This window comes from Chionomys nivalis, chromosome 23 (assembly GCF_950005125.1).
Source record: "Chionomys nivalis chromosome 23, mChiNiv1.1, whole genome shotgun sequence".
Lineage (NCBI taxonomy): Eukaryota > Metazoa > Chordata > Mammalia > Rodentia > Cricetidae > Chionomys > Chionomys nivalis.
The window spans coordinates 10,659,929-10,682,334 of record NC_080108.1 but is presented as its reverse complement, the minus strand read 5'-3'; the positions used below and the strand labels follow the sequence as shown (position 1 = coordinate 10,682,334).

Genomic DNA, 22,406 nt, shown 5'->3' with positions numbered 1-22,406 from the left:
GTGAAGAAGCCACACAAGTTTGGGACTGTGTGCATGGTGCTCATTCGTTTATTCTCCCCCTGGTGCACATTGCTGTTGCCCTGCAGTTGTTGTAAAGGCTCTGGTGGGGACAGTGCCTGCAGGTCGGTGCCAAAGAAGTCACACACCGACATGACTGTGAGCCTCATTTAAAAAATAATTTCAACATGCTCATATTTCGTTCACCTGAAACGTGCCCCACGTGCGCACGTCTCTTTATTTGCTTGAAATTAGTTTTATTCACAGCTGGGAAATGCCATCACTATTAAATTTTAATTTGGTTAAAACTCATAGTGTCCTTTCCATCTCTCTGCCTGCTACTGAAACTCATCAACCATTTTAATTGTCACAGGTTTCAATCAATACTGAGAGCATAAGATCTGCCATCATTATTTTTATTTCCTTAAAAATATCTTGACTCTTTTTGGATATCTATTATTTAAGTGCATGTAGGGTCTACTTGACAAGTTCTAAAAATAATTCTGTTTTTTTATTAGAATCATATTTTATCTATAAATTCGTTTGGGAAAAACTCATATCTTGGTAATTACTGCCATTGCCTGGATGTATCTCCTCAATTACTCCAACCAGGTTTTTTATGTGGTTTGGGAGATAGAAAAGGAGCATTTATGAAAATAAAGATACAAACCCTTGTTAAGTTTCCTTTCTGCATTCTCTAAATTGTGTTGCTATTGCTTATGGAGTCTGCTTATTTTCTAGTTGCCTATTGCGAGGAAAAATGAATTTTAATATCTGTATAGTTTTTCTTGTTCTTTCTCGTGATTATGCTTCCTATTTTTTTTCTTGGCTGAGTGGTTGGAAAATGCCAATGTTATGTGAAGCTATGAGAGTTTGTTAAAGGGTCTCAGTTTATCTAGGTGTGGGAGAGGGACAAACACTCACTAATACAGAACCAGTTCGACACAGCCGCTGACCCAGCCACTTTTGTTCAGTCATTCTGTCCAGGGGCGAAGAGCACCAAGCAAGCCATCTCTCTGCCGCCTCCTCAGCTCTGATCACCCAAGAGAACACCAGAACAAGAGACTGTGTGACTCTCCTCTTCAGTTAAGCTGTCACGGAGGCAGACAAGACCACTCCCTAGGGTTTGCTGTCCCAAAAGTCATTGGCCAAATGAATCAAAATCCCACCACACTCCAAGAACCAGAATACATTGACAAAAGCTATCCCTTTTTCTGACTATAAGGGAAAACCACTGCATACTGGCCGCTGCTTTGAGTTACTCCCAACCATATTGAAACATGCTTTTTAAAAAGTCTTTTAAATTTTCTGTTTGTTTGCTCCTTTGTTTGTACACCACGTGTGCCTATGGCCCTCAGAGGTCAGAAGAGGGCATTGGATCCCCTGAAACTAATTTCAGATGGTTGCGAGTAGGCATGTTGGCACTGGGAACCAAAACCAGGTTCTCTGAAAGAGCAGCAAGAGCTCTTAACCACTGAGCCATCTTTCTAGCCCCTGAAGCAACCCAAATTCGTCTATCTCTGGCCAGCTCTCAGAACGGAGATAACACCAAGTGAATCCTGCCAGCAAAATGCAGAAGCCTGTCCCCTTCTCTAGTCTGTATCTATCGTATTACATTGATAGACACAAAGGCAGCAGCAGATTTACCCTTCTGGTGTCCATTTGAGCCAGGCAAGCGGGGCGGTTCCTGTCTTCCTGTATGTGGCTGCTCAGGAATATGTCATACGCTTTGAGAGGGGGCAGTTGCCTCAGGCCCTCAGCTGGCTCAGGGTGACAGCAAACTACTATCATGGTACCTGTGACCTATCCCAGCACGGGACTGCTCTGCCTAGGCCAGGAAGCTGCTAGTCCAAAGGAGCTCCTGCCTTGCATGGCTGAGACCACTAATTGCTCCCCCAAATCGTTTTCTATGTAATAGTTACCTACTGCACCTCAAAACTTAGTGACCTATGGCAAGGATCAAAACATTCCTCACACTCTCAGGAGCTGCCCGGGCTCAGCTGCGCTGGCCTTCAGCTCATTGTGACGTCAGTAACTGCATTCATCTGGTTCTTTGATCTCTCCCTGAGCTGGGGTGGCCAGTGCAAGTCGAAGCCTCTCTACCCGGCCCGTCTCCAGGAAGTCGTCATGCAACTGTCTCATCCGAGTGTCTTTATAGGGAAGCTAGATCTCAAAAATAATGACAGGAGAAAGCTGCTAAGGCTCTTAAGGATAAAAGCCCAGAAAGAGCACCCACATTTACTTGTCCAAATATGTCTCAGGCAAGGATCAACAGGGCATGATACCAGGAGCCTTGCTGTCATGGTGGCTCCGTGAGCAAAGTTACAGTAGCAGCCTAATCTCATTCAGAGAGCAGAATACACCTACCAATACATATCACTACAAGCAGCTTTACCAATGTGCTGACTGGAGACCTGTGTGTGGATAGAAGACCTTCCTGTTTGAATTTCCATTTTCCTGAGGCACCAGAAACGGAGCATTTCTACAGATTCATGTATTATGTATTTTCACTTTACATACATATTTACATTTGTAAGTGGCTTGATCCCTTGTGGAGAGAGATATTTTAAAATAGAAGCTGGAGAAAACAATTTGCAAACATGGTGACCCTCACGCTGCAATATAAAGCCCCATTGTTTCCCCCCATTCCTTGGCAAACAGAAGACCTGGAATGAATCATGCTCAAAATTTCTCTTAATATCTCAATACTTCAGACCCTGGCCATGATCCACAGATATCTCTACAGCCTGCTTGACTTCTTTTATGATGGTTAAACCATAAAAAGAGAAAACTTGTCCTCTTTACCAATTTGTAAGCAGATTTTCCTGTCGCATTAAGTATAGCTATACCGTTGTACAATGCATCTCCAGAACTTTCACGTAACACTGAAGCTCTGCATCCCTTAACAACAATAACAACAACGACAATAACAACAACAAACCTCATCCCTCACCCCACTTCCACTATGAGTCCCTGAACTTGGTGATTCTGGGTAGCTCACATGAGTTGTATTTAGTCATGGTAGTAGGTCTTTTGTGAGTAGCTCACCATGTCTTCATAGCTCATTCTTGATATAGCTCTTGTCAGATTTTCTTTCTGGTTGGGCTGAGTGGTGCTCCCAGATGAGGGATGCTCCATGGACTTGATGGAACGTGATACTTGTTATTCCTCCCCTAATGGATTCCTGGACCATGCTCACTTTTGGCTACTGTGAATATGCACCTGTACTCATTGGGCATACAAATATCAGTCTGTGTGACTTTGATGGGCTCTTCCTGCTTTTTCTCTCTTCTCCTGAACTTACTGTTACACACACTCTGCATCAATACTTTAGTAGGTTCATATATTCATTCCTAAGCACACTGACCAGCCAACTAGCTGGCTGTGATCATGAGAGCACGCCATGCAGAGAAGCACTAGCTTTGGTCCTTCTCAGGCAGATGAGTGCTTTTACCCTCCACCCAGCAAACGACAGTCGAAGAGATGGCAAGATCACACTTTGGTACTCCTCGCAAGGGTTCTGTGAACTTCAAGTCAGGGTTCCATGGCAGCAGTGAGAGTGAGTTGCAAATCCGATGGCTGGAGGACTAGGAATCTGTGCTGCCGAGGCCCCTCATGTGTTTCTAAACGATTCAGCCTCCTCTTGGAGCACTTGAGGCCAGTTCCCTCTGCTGTTTGTGCCTCTCTGTGGCTCAAATCATTACACAGAACTCTTTGGCACAGTGCTCCATTAAACCTGAGCGAATAGAGAGAGAAGTTGACTGGAGATGATGTCCTGTGATCAGAGCCCGGTGTCAGAGGGTTTGATAATTGCATCCATGATCCCAGGAATGGTGGGATACAGTCGGTCTAGTCAAGAAGGCACGGGTCAGACTGTAGACGAGAGGGTGGTACAGCTCACCAAAAGGAACGCTTGGGCAGGTCTTAGCTCTCAGTCACACTTGAAGACCACAGACAAAGTTATAGAAGACACAACTTCTGATTGTATAAAGTGATGTTCTCTGGGGAGAAAAGCGCTACCCACAAAGCTGAGCCACTGATTGGAAGGCCGTGGCTTTGGAGAGTCAGAATGCTACCGATCAAGAGCCAGTTTTCTTAGGCCATTGGGCAGTCATCTGTCATCTACCTCTTTGTCGGACCTAACATTCTGGCAATGACGTGTTCTTAGCAAATGGTTCACGTCTACAACCCACAAGTTAAGAATTTAATTGGATACCAACTGAAATCTACAGCAGAGAGTTCTCAGCCTCAGCTGTGCCGTACTTGGTCTCTTGGTACTCGTACTTGGTAAAGGCCTCAGCTTTTGACTCTCTTTGTTCTGTAATGAATAATATCCCATGTTTTTGTGTCTATGCCACACCGTGTTATTTTCGGAGAAGCTGAACTTGTGTTCCCAGGCTACAGTTATTATTCATCACTCGTTCACATTTGACTTCGAGTACACCAGCTCTTCTTCCCCTTGAAGCAAGACCTGTGCCTTTCACCAAGGTGTTTGCAACCGACTGAGAGTTCTAGAGCTGACACACACATAACTAAACACTTACAGGAAGACAGAGAGTGCACAAAGTCATCGCAGGTGGTCAGGGTCTCAGTGCCAGGCTCCTGCCGCAGCTGGGGACCCTAGGACAGATGTGGCAGTCTTAGGAAAGATAGGAAAATAGATGACAGCATATAAGTCTTAAAGACATGGAGACAGAGTGGCTGCATATAGTGGAGAAAGGAGAATAACAGGGATGGAGAGGTCTAGTCAATGAGCCCCAGCAGAGGGCCCTAAGATCCCGCTGAGTTGTTGCTCTGCCAATAGCTGACTCTCTGAAAGGAAAGAGAGATACAAGGCTGAGTAGAGAGGTCCCATCTTGCTTCTTGGGTGGCTACATGACGTCTGCCTGACTCTGCCTTCTTTCTCCCTGTATTCAGTTTAGTTTTCCTGCCTAGCTACATTCTGCCCTGCTATAGGCCAAAGCAACTTCTTTATTAACCAATGGCGATAAGACATATTCCTAGCCTACAGAGGGGAATCCCACATCACTGGTTGACCTACATACAAACAGGCCGCTGCAGTCCCTGACATTGAGACACATCATTTGCCCAAGCACACCACCATACTCTCACTCCTCAAAGCCCTGATAGAGTTGGAAGCTGCTTAGACCCACCCGGTGGAGAGAGGCAAGCTACCTGTGTAGGAGAGAGAAGAGAGCTGCAGTTATGAGACCTCAGAGCCTGGGTATGGACGATACCCATGGAAGACAGGCCATCAGACCAAGCTGCTGAAAACAAAAGCAGGTGAGCTAGGGAGGTGGTGATTAAGAGGTGACATGCTCTCCAAGTCAAGCGACATCCAGTCTGGGAAGTGTGCCCATGAGAGTGACACATCGGGACTGCCATCAGCAGGAACAGATATTCTCTGTCACATGGCGGCCTAAAATCAGGACAGTGTATGAGCTTTTGCTGGTGAAGCTCACAAGAACATGAGTCCATATGGACAAAGCTAAAAATGTCTGTTAGCATCCAGACATCTGTACTGGCCTGCCCTTGGGGTCCTGACAGCGCTCTCTCTCTCTCTCTCTCTCTCTCTCTCTCTCTCTCTCTCTCTCTCTCTTTCTTCCATCACTCTTGTCCCCAGGGACCAACCAGTCTCTCTGCTCCCTTCTCTATCCCCTTTTCTGCCCCTTCTCCCTCCTTTTTCAATAAACCTCCCATGTGAGCCCTGTTGTATGGTGTGACTCCTTTCCTGTCGTTTTAAAAATAAATTATAACAGTGTATACTGGGAAGATTATACACATTGGTTCTGGGTTCAAATTCCCTCCTAGCCCTAATCCACCATCAGGTAACAAATAAACCCCTCAAAAATTAATAATTTTCTTACCATGGCACTGCTGCCACCAGCACAAGGGGACCCTGTTGTTGTTTCAATAGTTCCCGGGCCTCTGCAACCCGGAGATATGAATAGCACCACAGCCAATGGCAAGTTCTATCATTTGGGTGGAACTTAAAATGGCAGGACCCATATGGAGAGGAAATTATTTTGAAAGGACCAAAATGTCTAATTTGCATAACCTATGTTTCTTGTTCCTGTTTGCACCAACTGGTTGTTATATGAATATTTGAATACTTGATGACAGATTGATATAACGATATCATTTGCCAAAACCTCCCAGTGTTGAGAAGGGGTTTGAACCAATCTTCTCCTGCGAATCAGGAGGCCAGTATGTGGAAAGAAATTAAAACCTGCCAGAACGGGTGAAGGAAAGTCATCTCTAGCAACATGATATTTTAGATGTACAAGTGTAAACACAAGGCTTCTAAACCCAAACTCATTTAGAGACAATGCCCAAAGTCATAGCTCAGGCCCTTGGTCCTACCCAGGCTGCAGCCGTCGGCACCAGTGTTATGTGGAGCCCATCGTCTATATCCTACTCTGCATAGCTGGTAGGCTTTGGACCCTCCAGCTAAAACTCTTGATTGGTCATCAAAAGATTAATAAGTGAGCCCTACCCAAACTTTGTCACGTGGGGCCACATCTTTCCTAGGCTAGAAAAAGTCAAGAGTGCCCATCCAGCGAAAGGCCATTTCAACCTTCTAAAGATGACTACGTTCACCTGGGAATGGTAGATCTCATCATTGTGATTTTAGTTAGACCACACTGAGCCTTGTGGGAATTGTTTCTTCCACTCACCCACACAAATAGTCTCGTGATGACTCTCTCGCCACGTTATCTGCGGTCTGCTATAGGGCACAACAGCCCCCCCCCTCCCCCGCACATATGCACTTGAGGCAGGAACAATGTGCAGTAGAAGGGATGGGGGATGGGCTCACCTTCATCCTTCATAGAGATGAATCAACAGCCCCTCTTCCTGGGAACATCGTCTTCAGAAATTACACAAAGAAAACAGAAATATAAAAATTTCCACCGTGAAAAGGACACTGAACTACCAGGAGGGCCTCAGCAGCTTCCTTCCCCTTTTCCTGGATTCTCAAACTGCCTTCATGCTTTTCCTAACTACCCATTTCCCTCCTTCTCAACTTTCCTTCTTTCCTTCCCCATTCCTTTCTTCCTTCTCTTTCCTCTCTTCCTTTTCTTTTTTCCTTTCCCTCCACCGAAATCCAAGGGAAGTTGATGGAAAGGAACCAGGAAGATTCACATAGACACCATTTGATAAAGGAAGTAGAGATGGCTTAGAAGAAGGGACATCACGTGTTTACACATTTGGATACATGCTGGGATGGCCGGGATGCACAGAAAGAAGGAGTCTCTTGACTGGGTTAACCTTCAGGAGCCTCATGAAGTTGCGTTATATCCATGATATTTGCATGTTTTGTGGCTTAAGCCTGCATGGTAGGTGGATTTTCAGACATCAGGGCTTCTCTTTTGCTCTCTCCAGCTGCTCTCCTGAGGACGTTGGTCTTGGCAGCCAGTGGAGGCAGCAAAATGCCAGGAAAGATCAACACTTGCTGTTTTTTCTTTTTTTGGTCACGCCAGGACCCAGTGACAGGTCATACCCCATGTGGGGCAGAAGTTCTGCACCCTGGAGTCCTTGCCACCAGACTCGGCACTGCCTTCTGGATACTAGCAGTGGGTTCCTGTCATGGACCAGCTCAGGGGAGCCATTCAGACCGTGGGAGAAGCAGGGTCCTGGTAACAGGAAGGCACAAGTTCGGCAAATGACAGACAGACCCAACACACAGAGAGTGGTTGGAATCTGCTGCGATTTTACTGGATTCATGTTTTCATTATATAGTATTCAAACAAAGAACAAATCAGAAGGTCATGTACCATTTGTTGGCACAGTATGAAAGCTTCTTTTAGTCACATCGGCAATATTTAAGAAAAGTACATTATCAGGAACAGGTGTTAGACATAAAGCATCCTTAGAAGAGGAAATCTTGTCCTTGGGAACGTAAACCTCAGGCAAGTGGTTTCATCTTATGAATAGAAAGTTTCTGTCTCATTATCACTATCATGGCCCTTCCTCTTCCCAACCCTTTATTTCATCTAGTGACCACATATGCCTAATCAGTTCTCTGCACCTGTTGAAATATACTTTTTAGTACCTTCTTATGCAGCAGACATCATGGGGGTTGGGATCTAGCAAGCCTATCCATAAAGTTCAAAGTATAACAGTCTTTGTCCACCAACGTTAACCCATCTATTCCCTTGCTCATCATACATCCCGTGTATGACAAGGGTTCTTCTGTAGTCTTATACATTCCCATACTGTGCTTCCCTATCTCAAAGCTGTTTCTGAAGAGAATGATCCTTGTCTTGTATATATAAAGACTATCATTATTATGAAAGAAATTGTGCAAAGCTCATATCCCACATAGCCAGCTACTCGAGAATCCCGTCTGTGCCCCAAGGGCGGCCAATACCAGGCCATTGACCTCCAGGAAGCCTAGTCCCATGGGACACGTGGCTCCCGTCCCGTATAATGACATATGTCATGTCACACAGACGACACTGGAGTTGGTGTGGCAGGTTCCCCCGAAACAGAGGCAGAAATGAAATATGAGACACCTGCTGTTTATCAGGGTTGCATCTGTCTGAGAATAGGGGACCCACACCTGGGCCCGCTGAGCACATCACTCTGTACGGAAGTGACAAGCCAGGCTGGAATATGGTCTTGTCCCCTAAGAATCACATTTCTCTTTCCTGGCTCGGGGAGATGGTTTCCATCCTGCAGGCCCAGTACTCCTTTCCTCATGAAGGGGTGCCATGCTGGCCCTGATGGAGTTACCTCTCAAGGAAAGAGCCAGAGGGAGAATATCTCTACAAGTCAGAATGTGAAGATCTCCCAAACCTTCCTGAGGGCCTAGGGACTCTTTCATGACCACAACTCCTGAAGCTATTCCAGTCCACCCTGGGTTGAGCCATGACTGTCAGAACCCCAGGGGACTGGGGTCCAACTCACGGGACCAGCAGAAGAACATGGGCAGCTCATGCCACGAACAGCTGGGCCTTTAGGGTTCAGAATGGACCTGATTCAGGACAGCATCGGGGAGTTCAGTGCCAGCAGCCCAGCACTCTGGGCAATGCTGTGGGCCAACTAAAGCAAGGACTCTGTAGCTCAGAGAAGAGTCCGTTGTTCCCACTGGGCACAGCGGTGACCAGAGATCCATCAGAAGCTAGATCCCATGAAATTGAAACCTCACTGGGATCCTTCCTAAGGGAGAGTAGCTGTGACCTGGGCCACTGCCCAGATGGTCTCGCTTGATGACAGAAAAAGCTATGGAGGGTACCCCATTTCCCAGTGACTGGGAGGCACTGTCAGCTTAGCTTGTGGCAGAGGCAGTGGAGGCCAAACCATGGAGTGGCGCTGGAGACGCTCAGGTGACTGCAGGCAGACGCATTTCAACACAAGCTGATCCTCATCTCCCCTACTAAGCCCTCCCATGCCTCCCACAATCATCCCCTACCAAGGCACAACTCTGTTGTGGCCACTATCACACACAGCGGCCCCAGGGTTTTCCCACAGACCCCTCTCTGTGACTTGCCTGCCATCTCATTGTCCTATCCACTGTTCCCTGCTGTGCCTAGTAGTAGCTTTATGAAGCCACATACTGTGACATCTCCCCTTGTGCTGGCCCAGCTCAGTGGTCTGCAGTAGGCTCGCAGCTGCACAAACATCACTACCAGTTGATTCCAGTGCATTTTCATTACCCGGAAAAAGCCATACTCATTAGCAGTCAACCTCCATTTACCCAGTGCGTAGACACAAACCGCCCTAAATAAACCCTCATAGCCGGGCCTATTCTATAAGCATACACATGTGACCTCTGTAGCCAGTTCTCTTACTGGCATAAAGTCAGGATTCCTCTACATGAATAACTTGATCTGTGTGGTTAACTAGCATTCTCCTACGTGGTTGCACCAAATTTTGTCTGTGGATTTTGACTTCTCTATTGACAAATAATGTTAAACTTATTTTTATGTTTGTTATTCTCTCTCTCTCTCTCTCTCTCTCTCTCTGTGTGTGTGTGTGTATGTGTGTGTAGAAGTGTCTATTAAAATCTGCTGTCTAATTGTTAATTGGATTTCTGGTTCATTAACTGTGGAATGGTAAGAGTTTTTCAAATGGTATTGATAGGAAAAGAAAGAATAGAGGGAAATCACTCGCTGACTTGAGGGCTGTTGGGGTCACTGATAGCCAGGTTGGGATAAAACTGAACGTAGCAGTGCAATAGGAAGTGGGAAGTCCTGTGGGCTCTGCAGAGCACAGAGATAAAGACAGCACACCCAAGAAAAGGAGTGGATCATTTTTGGAAAAGAGAAAGAATGTAAAGTTGGGTGGGTAGGAGGTGGGGAGGATCTGGGAGGAGTTGAGGGAGGGGAATGGGATCAAAATGTATGAAAACAATTATAATCAAAAGAAAGTTTTAAAAAAAAGAAGAAAAAGGGAGGTTGGAGAGACTTGGAGGGGATACGTCAGTATGGGGGTACACTGACCCATATGCATTCTTCTTCTTGATCTGAATTGAATGCTTTCTTGATACAATTTATTTCTTTGTCTGCCTCTCCAGCCAGTCCCTAACACTTTAAAGCCATGGGTAGTTCTAGCAATGATCCCGGTGGTACCTAACACATAAGCGATGATCAATAACAGATTTGGAAGTGGGGTGTACCTATCTGAATAACAAGTGTTGTCTGGGTGAGACCATCCCACAACCATTCCAAGAGAACATGACTTGTTTAGAACAGGGTTCAGGGAAATAGAACTCGGGGCCCCCACTGTTCCCTATAGCATCTTTAACTGTCATCCATGTGAAAAACTCATGGCTTTTTCACCATATTCTCTGTGCTGACAGCAACCAGGGAGAGAAGATTCCAACGCCCATGAGCCCCGGGATGTAGGATAAGCTCAGCCAGTGATGGCGAGCATGGGGAAGAGCCAAGGCACCTGGCATCCTAGCTAGTCCAGACCTTAAAGCCTCAGAGCTGCTCAGCCACTGCTATGGGAGAGCCATTGCTATGGGCTGGGTGGCAGATCATTGGCCCTTAGCTCCACTGGCCCAGAAACTCAGTAGAAATGAATGGCCTGCAGGTTCTTCTTCCCACAGCAATTACGAACCTTGAAAGGTGGTTGAGGCCTGCTTTCATTTCATGCTTGTCTCTTGGGTGATCTACTAGGGAAAGGTGGAGAGGAACGCATAGTGGAGTCAGACAGATCTAGACAACTCCAAGCTCCAAGTTCATAGTACCTAGGAGCCTCTGAGTGTCTGTGTCTCTGCAAAATTAGCTTCTATAGTGCTGGGTTTAAGTGGAGGGGCCGTTGGGGGGTAATGGGGATTCCATATTCTTATTGGGATGAAAAGTCTTCCATCCTTTTTGTCTCATGGGGGTACAGGGGGTACTGTCCTAGAGAAATGAATCCTTAGCACACACACCACCCACGGAGGCTTTCATATTTGACCTCCTGGATGCTTGTACTGGAACCAGTAAGTCTATACTATTGGTAAACTATGCAATATTAAGGTACTATAATGCCTCAGCTCAAATTAAGATAAAAACCCTAACCTAATCTACTAAAGAATGGTTCTCATGGCTTATTTGGGGCACGCGGAAAGATATGTGGGCCTTTGGTATGTTTATATTACCCTACTCTTTCCCAGGTCCCATTGTAGTCGAGTTGTACCAGAGGCCCAGATACACCTGTCTGCAAAATGTATCTAAACAGCCTCAATTGCTGCTGCTGGGAGGTAGAAAGGGGCACAAGTTGTCACCGTATTTAAATCTTATACAGTATGACAATCGCACTAAAACAGGAATCAAACACAAAACTAATACGCTGTGCACACAAAGATTCTAATATGCTTTCTGTGTTTTCTGGTTAAAAAGAAAAGTAAGGCAAGTAATGTAAATCTGGAGAGATGTTACTGTTCATTGAATCTGAGGGACAGGTGTGTGCTTATCTACAGCAAACAGATTTGCACCCTGAAGTGGCAGAGAGGGAAGCAAGCGCCTGCGGTAAGATGGGTGGAAGGAGGGGATGGTTGGCGGGGTGGGTGCTACATACATTTTTCCTGTGGAGAAGTGAGCAAACATCTTTCAGACTCAGACAGAGCACTGAGCAAAGAAAGTGAGGCAAACCGATGAGTTTATTAGGGTCACTTGCGGGGGCATGGGTGGCACAGGAAGCTGCTCCACCAAAAAGCATGGGTGGCAATTTGTCTTCAGAGAGGCTTCACCCTGCAACTGACGGAAACAGATGCAGATCCACAGCCAAACGTTAGGCTTGAATCCTGCAGAAGATGGGGAGAAAGGATTGTAGATGCCTGATGGGTCAAGAACACCCCAAGAAAATCCACAAAATCAACTAATCTGGGCTCACAGGAACTCATAGACTGAACAGGCAGCCAGAGAACGTGCACTGGACTGACCTAGACCCTCTGCATATATATTATAGTTGTATAGCTTGGTCTTCTTGTGGGACTCCTAAGAGTGGGAGTAGGGCTGTCTCTGACTCTGTTACCTGTTTTAGGGGCCCTTTCCTCCTGCTGGGTTGCCTCACCCAGACTTAATAAGAGAGAAGGTGCCTAGTTTCACTGCAACTTAAATTACCATGGCTGTCTGATCAACATGGGAGGCCTGCACTTTTCTGAAGAGAAAGGAGGAGTGGATGGGGGTGGGAGAGGAGGTTGGGGGAAGGAATTGGGAGAAGTGCGAGGGAGTGGAAACTGTGATAGGGCCAGGGGAAATTAATTAATAATTAAATTTAAAGTACATAGGCAGCATCCCAACTTGCAGACAGTTCCACTGAAGAGTGTCCTTCCGCAAACAATGGTGTGCTGCTTAGAGCACTTTGGGGAGGGCCCTCATGGGTCTTGTAAATTTGCATTTTTTTTCAATCTTGCAAGTTTCTGAGCTTCCTGAGTCTTATGAGTTCCCTCTTCTCTCCAGGAAAGACTATCTCCAACCTGGAGGAAAGAACTACATAATGGTGTGGCAATTCCTAAATCATGGTCAAACAGCCTGCATGCAGCAAGGTCAGGGAGCCTTGGAGCTGAGCTGGCTTTAAAAACGGGGCTTGGTGAAGAGCTACTGGCAATTGCTGACTGTTGAGAGAAGGAGAATCAGCATTCCCCAGGGATGAGCCCATAACTGGTCATCTGATATCAAGAAGTCAGTTATAAAGGCATATGGGCATATGTATGCAAGCAACACTAAAGAGACTCAGCAGGTACCTCTCTTTCCTGTCCTTTATCACGATCTCTCTAGTCTCATCCCCAGCCCTGTCCCAGACTGCCTGCTTGCTGGCGCCTTTCCTCCCACCCTAACCCCATTCCCTGGGAACTCCACAAAACATTGCTGAGGACCCTCTCAGCGCCCCCTTCTAGCCCATTCCCACTCCTTGTATGCTTTATGCCTGGGACCCCCAGTAGCCACACCAGACCTGGACTTAGCTTTTTCTCCTAGTTCCTCTCTGTTCCTCTCTGCCACTCATTGCCCTGCCGAAGCACTTTCTAACAGGTAACTGACAGCCACCACACTTTCGTAGGATCCAGAGAGGTTAGCAGAAACTGAGGAATGGAGCACCCACAAAACAAAAACTAGACCAGATGCCGACATCTAGAATCCCCTCGACCATCCTAACCACAGACACCAGTGAAAAATCACAAACATTAACAGTCAAGACAGTGTGTCTTCACCAAAAACCAGTAACCCTACTGCCTTAGGCCCTGGAGAATGCAATATAGCTGAAACACAAGACAAGAACTTCAAGGGTAGTATTCTGAATTTGTTTGAGGAACTTAAAGAGGCTATGAATAAATTCCTTGATTAAGTCTTCCTTAAGTCTGTGAAAACATAAACAATGAGTGAAATGAAATAATGAAAACAGTTCAAGACATGAAAGTAGAAATAGAACCACTAAAGAAAATATCTAAACTGAGATAAAATTGGAAATAAAATTTTTTTAGGAAGTCAAGCAAAAACCCCAGAGACAGGCAAGCCTCACTAACAGAGTACAAGACATGGAAAAGAGAACCTCAGTCAATGAAAACAAGGTAGAAGAAATGAATACCACAGGCAAAAAAAAAAAAAAAAAAAAAAAAAAAAAATTAAATCTAAAAATATCCAGGCAGAAAACATCCAGTAAATCTGGGAACCTATTAAAAGACCAAGTCTACAAATAATATGACCCTGTTTTCAAATCCAATAAAAAGACACATTAACACATTGGATTCAAAAACAGGATCCATCTTTCTGCTCCATCTGAGACACACACCTTAATATCAAGGTAGGACATCACCTCAGGGTAAAAGATGAAAAAGATCTTTCAAGCAAATGTAGCCATTTTAATGTCTGAGAGAGTAGACTTCAAAACAAACCTGATCAAAAGAGACGGGGATGGATACTGCATACTCATCAAATGAAACATCCACCAAGAGGAAATTCTAATTCTAAACAGCCATGAACCAGACAGAAGGGCACCCAAGTTCACAAAAGAAACTCTACTACAGCTAAAATATACAATTGGCCCTCACACAGTGATAGCGGGTGACTTTAATACTTCAGTCTCATCGACAGACAGGTCATCTCGAAGAAAACTAAATGGAGAAATGTTAGCGCTGATGGCATAAACCAAATGAACCTAACAGATATCCACAGAATATTTCACCCAAACATAAGAGAATATACCTCCTTTCCAGCAGTTTATGGAACATTCTCCAAAACTGACCACATTCTGGGACACAAAACAAATCTCAAGAGATAAAAGAAAATTGAAATAACACCCTGCATCCTATCTGATCACCACAGACTAAAGCTGAATTTCAGTAACAGTAGAAACAACGGAAAGCTTACAAACTCATGGAAACTGAACAGCTCGCTACTGAATGAAAATTGATCAAAATCAGAAATTGAGAAGGAAATTAAAAACTTTCAGAACTGAATGAAAATGAAAACGTGAAATGCCCAAACATACGGGACACAGTGAGGGTAGTTCTAAGCAGAAAGTTCATAGCATTCACTGCTTACATTTAAATATTGGTGTGATATCAACTCAGCAACTTAATGAGGCACCTGAAAGTTCTAGAACAAAAAGAAGAGATGACACCCAAAAAGAGTAGACAGGAAGAAATAAACTAGAATCAATAAACTAGAAACAACAACAAAACAATACAAAGAAGCAACAAAATAAAGAAAATCAGTAAGGTTGCCAAAACCTTAGGCAAAATACCTAAACCACATAAAGACCCAACAAGGAAAATTAAAGACCAATTCTCTATATGAATATCATTGCAAAACTCCCCATAAAACATTTGCAAACCCTATCCAAGAACACATCAAAAAGATCATCCACCATGATTGAGTAGGCTTCATCCCAGAGGTACAAAGACGGCTCAACATATGTCAATCGATAAACATAATCCACTACATAAACAGACTGAAAATCAAAAACCTCAATGTAGACAGAGACTGCTCATTCGTTTCCCAACAGCTCAGACCCAAATAACTACACAGAAACTATATTAATTACAACACTGTTCATCCAGTGACTCCGGCATATTTCTAGCTAGCTCTTACATATTGAATTAAGCCATTTCTATTAATCTGTGTATTGGCATGAGGCTGTAGGTTACTGGTAAGGATCCGGTCTGTCTCCTTTGGCAGCTACATGGTGTCTCTTTGACTCTGCCTACTCTCTATTTCCTGCCTGGCTTTACTCTGCTAAACCATTGGTTGCCAACAGCTTTATTCATCAACCAATAAAAGCAATACATATACAGCAGGACATCCCACATCATCATGATCATCTTATGAGATGCAGAAAAGGCTTCTGACAAAATTCAAGAATGCTTCATAATAAAAGTCCTGGAGGGGCTAGGGATACAAGGGACATACCTCAGCATAATAAAGGCAATGATGTTGGCCCACATCCAACATCAACTTAAATGGAGAGAAACTCAAAGCATTTGCACTAGAATCAGGAACAAGACGAGGATGCCCACTCTCATCCACACATATTTAATATAGTACTTAAAGTCTCAGAGCGAAGTAGCAGTATACAAAACTACCTCATAAAAATCAGTAGCCTTCCTATATACGAGTAGCAAACAGAAAAAGAAATAAGGGATATAATATCTTTTACAATAGCCTCAAAATGTATCTTGGGAATAACTATAACCAAGCAAGTGAAAGATGATCCCAGCTAAGACTCCTAGCAAAGATGAACGCGTAGTTTGAACTGGCCATCTCCTCTGACCTGGGGGACTTCCAATGGAGGGATTGAGACACAAGCCCAGCCATACAACCTGTGACCTACAGTCTGTCCTGCCTGTGGGTAGTGTGAGGGTTGGGTGGAGGAGGAGGGGATTGGCGTGGAGATTGTGGGAGTGGCCAGCCAATGGTTGATATAACCTGAGACCCATCCCATGAGAATGAGCACATCCCTGATACTGCCTAGTGTGCCAGGACCCAGAGGCTGGATGGCCCAAAGACCTAGGGAAAAAAACAAACAGGACTAGAGAAAAAAAGTCAACATAATGGATGCCTAATGATATTCTGCTATACTCATAGATCAGTAGCTACCCCAATTATGAGCAGAGAGCCTTCATCCAGTAACTGACGGAAACAGATGCAGACCCATAACCCAGCATTGGGCCGAGCTCCAGGAATCCTGCTGAAGAAAGGGAGGAAAGATTGTAGGAGCCAGGGGGTCAAAGACAACACTAGGGAACCCACAGAAACAACTATGCTGGACTCATAGGTGCCCACAGAGTCTGGACCAACAGCCAGGGAGCCTCTATGGGACCAACCTAGGCCATCCACATGTGAGTGACAATTGTGTAGCTTGGTCTACTTGTGGGACTCATAGCAGAGGGAACAGGGACCGTCCCTAACACTTTGACTGGCTCTTGGAAGCCTACTCGTTCTGGGTTGCGTTGCCTAGCCTTAATACAAGGGGAGGCGCTTAGTCCCATACGTTGTCATGCTCTGTTGATACCCATGGGAGACCTGCCTGTTTCTGAACACAAACAGAGGAGGAGTGGATTGGGGGCTGGAGGAGAGGTGGGGAGAGGAAGGAAAGGAGGGAGGGGGAACTGTGGTCGGGATGTAAAATAAATGAGTACATTTAATGAATAGGAAAAAAATGGTGTTTCTTGCTTAAGCCTTGCACATCCAGCAGAGGGCAGCAGGGAGCTCTATCCCTGGAAGATCCAGGGCCTTATCACTTGGCAGGGGAAGAAGGAGTCAAGAAGGCCCAGCGCTGGCAATTAAATGCTAGAGACGCTTGGAGGACATCAGTGCAATCTCTGTTTTTGCTCAGGAGAGGAGAGCTGACTGTGGCCCAGAACTAAGATCACTACAGAGATATACACTCCCAGAAGCTCAAGACTACCCCGTTCTTCCTTTGGACTTACTGCACAAAAACATGCCATCTAGGCTGCAGCTGGGTAGAGGCGTTTACCACCAAGCCTGATGTCCTGATGCCAATTTTCTGGGACCAGCATGGCAGACTGCCACAAGCTGTTCTTTGGCGTGACCTCCACCTCTGCAGTATAACATGTTCACCCGACTCGCTTCCACATACACACACATGCACAAAGCATGAAATGTTGCGAATGCGCAATTTATCTAAGAGACGAGCATGTTAGAGAATCCCCCTGCAATTCCATCACTCCGACAAGGGTTTTGGTTTTCAATCATTTTCTTCTCCACTCCTTATTTCTGTAGAAATAACTTCACCGAGATCGATGTTTCTCTTTATGTGTTACACTACATCAAAGGCCAAGTCCTTTTTTACACAGCTCCATGGTTGCCATCAGCATCATCCTAACAACTGTCAATCACCTCAGTTCCTGGGTTGTCCTATGTTCACTATATAAAGGGCATAGTCTCGGGTGCTTAAAATACATCATCTGTTTCTGAGTTAGATGGATGGACCCAGCCCTGACTAAAGATATTAGGCTGAGAGAGGTCAGGACTGTTAAGTTGGGAGCGTAGCCCCCAGCCCCTGGCATCCATCCCAGCCCCCAGGCCTTGGAGTTGCTTTGGTCTGGACTCCAAATCCCAGCATGCCAGGTCCTGACCCCTCCCTGGGGAAGGTCAGGGCTACTCCCACAGGGTATTTAAATGGGCTCCCAGAGGAGAAACACGTGGTTTTGGGGTCTGCATGGGCTCCCTGCTTTCTTGTCTCCCCGCCATGCACTCAGCTACTTGAGAGCATCTTACTTAATAAAACAATTGGCATTTTGATTTGGTTTGATTTGACCTAATTGGATTTCTTGCACTGGCAGAGCCGCTTTTTTTTTTAAATTATTTTTTCTTAACAAGTACTGCTGGACAAAATTTGCTGAAGAAAATATTAAATCTTTGTTGTAAATGTTATTGATGTTTTTTTCCTCTGGGTAATTGAAACTGAAAAAAGGCACTTAGTTGGTTGATTGACAGCTACCACCCTCCTCACCTTGTGCTTGGATCCCTTGAGCAAGGAAACTGTCATCCAAACTTTGATGATCGGTCAGATTGTCAACCTGACATGCTGGTCACTCTGGATATTTCTGAATACTTCACGGACACTGCAGGACAATTCTGCTTCGGCTGCAAAGACCACAGGGGCTAGGGCTGCTGTGGAAGCCATGGACTTTGCCTTGGGACATCTTTCTCCAGTCACAAGTGCTCCACATCGCTCGCACTGGCTTCTGGAGACTATACCTTAGCCACAAAAAACCCTGGTGATCTCTAGCTAGCCCTGCCTGCAGTAGAATTGGGTGGCCACATATGTTACCTAGTTATTCCCACTCGAACACTGGGAAGCCCTTCTTCCAGTAACTCAGCAGCAAGCCTGTGGTTGGCAAAGAAGAAGCTGTGCACATATGAGATTTGTGGCTGGTAATCAAGAAAGTTGTGCAGGGTCTACCTCATCCTTTTTTTGGGGGAGGGCATATAAGCAGCCTACTTCTTGGCCTTTTGGAGTCAATTCAGGCTTTCATCCTCCTCGTTGACCTGCTGTGCCAATCTTTAGCAAAGCCACTCTGGAATGGTCTCATATATCCACAGCCGACTTTTGTCCTTATCGTAGGTAGAACACACTAAGCTGGCTGCACAAAGAACAAGTGACTCCCTGGGGCTTCCAGTTTAGGTGACAGCAATAGATGGTGGCAAGAGGGTGATTCCTGGTGGTGTAAGGCCCTGAGGATGCCTGCAGCTGTAAGCCTGGGCTCGTAAGGCTGAGAGGAGACAGCTGGGGAGAGGATGAAGGACGGTAGAGCTGAGCAGGCATCCGTGGGTGGAAAGGTGGGACTGGGAAACACTACAAAGATCCAAGTGGAAGAACTGCGGGCTCAGCCAGAGGAAGGGTTCCAGACATCTGCCTCCGGCTAAGAGCTGAGAGCCTCGACCCCAGCAGCTAGGAACTCTTACACTAACAGCTGAGTGCCGGACCATCGGTACTCAAAGCTTAAAGCAATAAGCCTCTGCCTCAAGTACCTCGAGCTATAAATCTCAGGCTTTGGAAGCCTAGAAGTGGAAATCTCAAGGCCTAGCAGTAGAAGCCTGTGGGTTAGAAACCCAGCTCACTGTAGACTGCTTGTTGCTCGTTCATTTCCATCTGAATAAAGTAAAATGAGCTATTTTGTTGTTGTCGTTGTTGTTGTTTTGTTTTTTTAAACAGTTTAACCCTCACGACACCCCTAAAATGATGACATCATTTTATCCTAATTTATAGATGAGAAGCCCGAGACTCTGGGGGAGGAATATAGAGACCATACTCTCCTTACAGGCAGGTAGCAGAGTCAGATTTAGAATTCATGACAAATACCAGATTTTCACACTCAGCATATTTCATGGCCCCAGGGCTCTGCTCCTGCCCTCTTCCCCTAAAGACCTCTACTTGCTGGCACGGTGAGACCCTCCCCAGAGCAGAATCCCGCAAAGTTTTCATGACAAGGTAGAGCATTAGTGAAGATTATCTCTGCAGGGGAGGGAGCATGTTATGACTTGCCCAAAAACTTGTGGATTTCCTGAGAACTTGCTCCCATCCCGTGGCATCTTTCTCTCCTCACCTCCTTTGGCCCGAAACGCCACTGTCTCGACTCTCTCCACAGCTCTCCCTGCTCTACTCCAGTCAGAACTCCGAACCCTTCGGAGCTGAACCCCGAGTTGTCTCTCCAGCGAGCTTGTTCTCTGTCTTTGCTCCCCGTCCTCTCGCTGCTGCTACCTCCGACTGCATCTGCGCCTTTTTTCCAGGCAGAATAATTCACCCGTCTGTCGGTCCTTCGGCTCTCTTCTTCCCGCACCCTGAGATGGGAGTCCAAGATGTCTGAACCGCTAAGAGAATGTGACAAAGGGTTGGTGAATGGGCACTTCCCACACCGTGTCCTCTGCTCACACTCTGTTCTTCTCCTTGTGGCGCAGCCAGGAGACTAGAGATGGTAGCGGGCCACGGCGGCATAGTATGCCCTTTCTGAGTATGAGAGAGAGAGTTCCTAAGCTCATGTTTGCCTCGAAAAATTCCCTCCTGTCGGGTCTTTCTCCCTCCTCTACACTGATGGCTCTTAGGGACTCACAGCAGTTATGTTCTTGAGTCTTCCCTTGCTAGCTAAATATTTTGAGTTCTCAGCTTGAGAGAACCTGGGGAGGCATTAGCCCAGGGAGTGTGCTACTTAACCACACAGAATCAGTCTCTGTTTCCATGTGTGGCAGAGTTCCAGGAGGATGTGTAGAAACTGTCAAACAAGAACTCAGAAATCTAGAGCGCCAGTTCCTGGGACTTGAGACTGAAGCCTTGAGACCTTGGTTATGCCGCTTAACCTACCTCTGCCTCTGTTTCTTCATCTGAAGATGGGGGCCGGTTGCCACCCACTCTAACCTCTTGTAAGCTGATAGTTGAAGAGCCCAGGATGCGTGGGAGCGAGCCCTGCACACACGAGACTGGTCCAGCAGGCAGCAGCCGTCTCTTTCCCTTGACTGTCTCCTTTCCAGGCTGTATCATCATTCAGCTCTCCCAAAAAGCAAAGAGGAGGGATGGGCTGTCAGCAATGCCTGCTTCTGTCTGCTGTCTAGCCTCCTGAGAGTGAGCCCATGAATCAGCCAGGAAACTGTGGCCCTGAAGTCCGAGCAATGAGCAGGAGGAGGAGCTGACCCTACAGCGGCCATGCTGTGTCATCAGCAGAGGCAGGGAGCCCAGAACAGAGGCGGAGACAGCAACTTGAACTAAACAGCCAGCAGCTGGGGATTTGCCAAAGCTTCCCTCAAAAGCAGTCTCTTGCCCCTCCGCCTCCTCTCTGTCCCCCATCCAGGGATGGAAGAAAGGAAAGTCAGCACTAACAGGAAGTTCAGAGCGGCCTGGACCCCAGTACAGTGCAAACACTGAGACCAAGACAGTAGAAGACTGGCCCAAAGCAGTGCGTAGACAGGATTATCTAATGTGCGGTCACCAAGCCACTCACGAGCTGGGAAAGAGCTCTTTTCTGAGGTGGCTGTCTCATCCTGCCTCTATGGGGCCACTGTAGCTACTCTGTGCCCCAACATGGCCAAACAGGAAACAAGTCCAAAGCTCAGCTTTCCCTGGGTTAGGAGCCTCACCTATTCTTGGGAAACAGCTGTGTTCGGCATCCGAACATTTGTGGTCTCCACTCAGATCCGCCACCAATGATGCAGAATCGGACTGGTATCTCTGCCCTTGCAGGCATACCTGCTTACGAGGTAGACAGAACCAGAGTGAATGAGCAAGCGTGCCCCCTTGACACAGGCAGGGCTGTGGAGCGAGGCAAGTGAGGTGGATGAGGTAGAACAGGGTGACTGAGTAGAAGAGAACCATAATGGATGTCATGTGACATCTGGGTGAGGAAGGGAACGGCTTTGTGGCTCTCTGGAGGAAGAGCAGTCTGGGTAGGAAACCTCAGAGAGGAGAACAAACTGGAGGACAGGGGACTTGCTTACCAGCTGTCAGACAGGCTGGGGAAGCCAGAATGAGGGGGGGGGGCATCAGACAAGAGGGTGGAGAAGGATCTGGTGACCTTTTAGGATGCTGTGAACCATTCAGAAGGGAATGAAAACCACCGCTGATCTCTGTGCCAAGCAGTAGTGTTCTCTGACTTGGGCACTAAGAAGAGGTTTTCTGCTGCTTCGAAAACTAAGCACCTTTAAAACGTATTGATAGGCAAAGGCAGGAAGGGAGAGAAGACTGGAAAGGACTCCAGGTCGGGAGGCAGGGAGGTATTGTCTTCCTGAGCTGCATTACATGTGGCAGAGAGGTTTCTCCGCATATGTTCCCCTTGTGGCTACAAGACTTTGGTGGCTCGGAAGCACAAGCACCCAACTGCCTTTTTGTAGAGCCAGGAAGTCAGGGCACTGTGACCTGGAAGAAGCCTAGAAAACAATAGCCAGACTTAATGCCAGAGCTGAAATCCCCTGCAACCTCTTTCCAGCATTGCCTTTGCTTGAGAACTTTAACACCTACCCTGG

General features: G+C 46.3%; 1 protein-coding gene across 1 annotated transcript in view; it reads right to left on the bottom strand.

Moving 5' to 3' along the window:
• The window catches only part of Arnt2 (aryl hydrocarbon receptor nuclear translocator 2), a 216,378-nt gene extending 195,495 nt beyond the window's left edge, over positions 1–20,883 (bottom strand). Inside the window, exon 1 of the mRNA XM_057755958.1 lies at positions 20,755–20,883. The gene's annotated coding sequence lies outside the window, so the exon portion shown is untranslated. The remainder of the gene's footprint in view (positions 1–20,754) is intronic.
• Between the last annotated feature and the right edge of the window lie 1,523 nt (positions 20,884–22,406).